We start from the raw sequence: 4519 nt of genomic DNA, 5'->3' as shown, positions 1-4519 counted from the left end.
AAAATGTTGATAGATCCTTCAGCAGAGTTGTAGTAAACAGTGTAAACAATGTGCAAAAACGTGATTCAGAACTCTCCCTTGTATTTTTTATAAGATTAAAAGCAGATGCATCTACAATGATGCGCATTGTTGTATAACTTAAGATGAGACCATAGACTGGGTAGCGCCACCTTGATTGAGAAATTCCAGTGCCTTCTGCGATGTGAAGAAACAGCTAGGACTGAATATTCCCAACTTGCCTGAAGAACAGTTGGAGTTACACAGTATTATGCTACTTAGGGATCGAAAGTAAGCATGTTGCATATACAAAAACAAGACTGTAGCCAGTTACCAACTGCAGTGTCAATGTCCCTGACGAACGCTTATTGTGCATTAACTGAAGGCTACAGAATCTTTCTGCAGCATATAGCAGTTGCTATCAGAACCGTGCCTTGCAATCCACCCTTCCCGATTAACATATCTGGGATTGGAGAAAAAGAATTAGCTTTCACTTTTGCTGAAAAAAAGGGAGCATGTACACGAAAGTACCTGCTGATGATAAGTTTGATGTGGCAAGTTTCAGTTTCTCATAGTAACTCAACAGCCTGCACACTGACTGAAGAGTAATTTCATTGAAGAGATTCTGATTCACTGCGGTAGGCCACACCATATATTGTCAAGATTTGTTGCCTAATTGGAAAGAACTGTAGCGGCTTACGCGTCATCGCCGAAGCGCGCTAGACCTCCACACTCCTCTCCGACCTTCGCTGGTGCTCCTCTCCTCTCCCCTCTCCCCTGCTTAGCAAGAAAGAAAACTGCGGTTGCTGAAGCCGTGCGCGAGAACTCCTGAAGTTACCAAGACAGAGAATAGCGGGGAAGCGCGAAGGGTGAAGTATGGATAGGGCGACGGTGGAGGTTCGTCGCCGGCGGCATGGAGCTTGGGGATCTGGGTGGTGGAGGCCGACGGCACGTGCCTCTGTCTTTTCTTTTTTCCTTTTTCATTCAAGGAGAGAAGCTGATGGTCTCCTTCCAAAAAAAACGAGATCAACCCAGGCTAGACTAGCCTGTTGGCATTTTTTTATAGAAGAAAACTCCGTAAGCACCAAATGCTCAAGCCGAGACTTGAACCCTGGTGGGCTGCCTACAAACTCTCGCGCCTTGCCAACCCAAGGGCTAACCCTCATTGGCTTTTATTTATAGGAGAAACTCCGCAAGCACCGCGTGTTAGAGCCAAGGCTCGAACCCGGGTGGGCTGGCAGCTACCCCAGCTGCCCAGCCAACGGGTCAACGCCCCATCCTCCCGATGGTCTCCTTCCTAGCTGCACTAAACTGGGCCGACTGCACATTGTTTCTGCGAGCCCAGTTTTTTCTGGCTTCCCGCATTCTAGGGCCCATTTCATCTTCTTCCAATCCCTCTTTTTCCACGCCGATTGTACGGTTGCCAACAAGGATGGTTCCGCCAGAGGAAAAGAGAACAAAAAGTCATGAAAAACTGTGGAGGACAGAGTATGACATGTGGACCAGGTGCCAAGTCCACAATATGAACATCCAAGCAAGATTTAGAATTGGTCTCGATATCAATGTCGAGGTCTGAATATGAACATCCAAATGAAGCATTATGGTTTCAAACGATACATACATATCTCGGGAGCATTATTTTTTCAATGGTGATAAATTTTATTCAATCGGGCGGAATTGGATCCATGAAGATCAGTGACATATAAATTACTGTTTAGAAATTCATCTCAATATTTCTGTCATTCATAAATATTTTCAATTGTATGAATATGTTTTAAAATAACACGTGAATTCTTTTGAAAATGACATGACGATTTTTGCATCCTTTTGAAATTATTTTTGTTATACAATCATAAGGAGTACTTGTAGTTTTGTTACATGGGACCTTATTGGTTTGGAGTGGCATCCATGGCTGGTCTACAACCTTTTGTCGGATGTTCAAATCACAGACCTGGTACAATTTTTGCTGGATTAAATTTCTTTTATTTATGTTGTTCTGCCTAATTATATTTATAAAGCTTATGAATCACTAATTGATGACTGGCTAGCCACGCATAGTTTTAATTTTATAATTTGTCAGTTTATCCTCGAGTGACTTTTTTAATAAAAATATAATGCAAAAACCAAGTCCACACGCGTCTGTCTTTGCTGTCTGATCGCTGACAGCAGGTCCCATGCCATGCTGGCATGCCTCATTGGCGTCACAGACATATACAAACGAGTTTTAAACTGTATAGGCACGAACATGTCAAGTTTTGGAACCGGTTCAGGGCCCGCTTGGATTATCGTTTTCCCTCCATAAAACACTGCGGTTACAAAACATCTGATCGGCTTGCTCCAGGTGGTTGTTTCACCGTATTGGGCTTGTAATGTTTACACTTGTGTCCTCACTTAGGCGCATAATCGGCCGGTTTACGATACACGCCTCGGCTGGTTGTTTTTAATCCGGGTGGAAATCAATCGTGGTTGGTATTATACATCTGTAAGCTAAATACAGCCGTATAAAGTTACACCGAATACAATCGGGGTCTCAATGTATTTTGCAAATTCAGGCAGTAAAATATACATTCGTAGCAAATTCAAACACCACTGATGTATTTACCTTTCTATTCTAATGCTATCCGAGGGCTTCTTTTAAGTAGACGAGCCACTTATGTGCAGGCATGGGAGGAACAGGAGATGCCGGAGCTTGGGATGTTTGCCTCCTAGAAGCCGCTCTGGGGCAAGTGCGAAGAGCGACGCGCCCAACATTGGAGATTCTCTGAGATAGATGTTGTTGATGCCAAATGAGATGCTAGTACTACCTTGCTATGACTGTGGATCTTGATTTCTAATGTGCATGGTTTCTGGACTTAAAGATGGCAGCAATTCACAGCGTGGGAAGAAATTCCTACAGGTTCGGCTTGCTTGTGGAGAACTGTATCTCTTAACTGAGGAGCACTCGTTGCTCAAGCGTGGTTAAGTGCTGCACAGAGCACACTGATGGTCTTTAGAGCCCAGGGCCTTAACCTGAACTTCCCCTGCTCTGCTCTCTTCTCTCAACTCTGCTTTGTCTGTAGGCTGTAGTTTACTTCCTCCGCTTTTGTTCTGTTTTCTCAACTCTGAATATTTGGCTGTAGCTATCTATACTCTCTTTCTTTTTGTTAGCAAGGAGAATACACACTAAATGCATATATCTATCGAAATGGCAACAGCTACATGTCTCAAACTCTTCGGTGCACTACTTGATGGTGGCAACACCACAGAATTATATATATCCACTCAGACTCTTGGGCGCAATGACAAATTACCATGTAATTAAACTAAGCACTCCTGACAGTATAGCATTTCTTGTTCAGATCGAGCTCAGTTATATATGGTTCATCGATCAAACACACACACACACACACATAATCTTTTTATTACAAACCAACACGATTTAGCCAGCCAGCCAGCTTGATGGATAGTGGCCCATTTCACCTCTTCTTCCAATCCCTCTTTTTCCATGCTGATTGTACAGTTGCCAACAAGGATGGTTCCGCCGGAAGAAAACAGGACGAAAAATCATACTGTGGAGGACAGAGTATGACATGTGGACCAGGTGCCAAGTCCACAATATGAACATCCAAGAAAGATTTAGAATTGGTCTCAATATCAATGTCGAGGTCTGAATATGAACATCCAAATGAAGCATTACGATTTCACAAGATACATAAATATCTCGGGAGCAATAATTTTTCAATGGTGATAAATTTTATTCAATCAGGTGGAATTGGATCCATGAAAGATCAATGACATACAAATTACTATTTAGGAATTCATCTCAAGGACGGTTATTCTTATCAACAGATGCACTAAGTTTCTTGGGAGAGCAACAACATTGGGCAGAAACTCCGTCTATCTGTTTGCAATAGGGAATTAGACCGTCGCAGTTACGCTTGCACAAGTCCAGATTGCATTCCACGAAAGGCATGAAGCATCCTCCTTCTGCATGTTCACAAAAACAATATTGTTTAGAAGAATACCCAGACAACAGCATGGCAAGCTATCATCCGCAAAAAAAAAAACAGCATGGCAAGCTATCATCCGCAAAAAAAAAAAACCAGCATGGCAAGCTATGCAGATGCAAAACGATCCATATAACTCAACATTGTGAAATACATAGAAAATTAGCATCACATAGCAAACCATAGTGACTTATAGTTAGGTCAGAGATGCATGTACCTGGGCCAAACGCATCAGAAGACGAAATGACAGTAGCCACGAGCACAAGAGCCAACAAGCACTGGCCACTTGTGTTCTTCTTGAATATTTCCATCAGTTCCTTTTTCTTTCTCTATCTTATGATGTTCTTCTGAATTTTCTGTGGGTTGCACTGATCTCTTTTGGCAGTACTTATATAGAAGCAAATTAATGTTTGCACTATCAATTTGATTCATTTACTATTCGAATTAATGCAATATTTGAGAAGAAAATGAATATTGTAAATTATTGGTGGGTGGTATTTATGATCATTAATTTTAGAAGGAAGAAATATTTAAAT

At 42.0% G+C, this 4519-nt stretch overlaps 1 long non-coding RNA gene across 1 annotated transcript; it reads right to left on the bottom strand.

The window, feature by feature from the left end:
* Positions 1-3710: 3710 nt before the first annotated feature.
* On the bottom strand, positions 3711-4310 carry LOC123151008 (uncharacterized). The gene is made up of 2 exons (XR_006475447.1): positions 4201-4310; positions 3711-3963 (listed from the first exon to the last, which is right to left on the bottom strand). It is a non-coding gene; the product is annotated as an uncharacterized lncRNA (long non-coding RNA).
* Positions 4311-4519: the final 209 nt, after the last annotated feature.

This window comes from Triticum aestivum, chromosome 7A (genome assembly GCF_018294505.1).
Source record: "Triticum aestivum cultivar Chinese Spring chromosome 7A, IWGSC CS RefSeq v2.1, whole genome shotgun sequence".
NCBI classification, from domain to species: domain Eukaryota; kingdom Viridiplantae; phylum Streptophyta; class Magnoliopsida; order Poales; family Poaceae; genus Triticum; species Triticum aestivum.
Note: the sequence above shows the minus strand (reverse complement) of the source record. Positions and strands in the feature narration are given on the sequence as shown.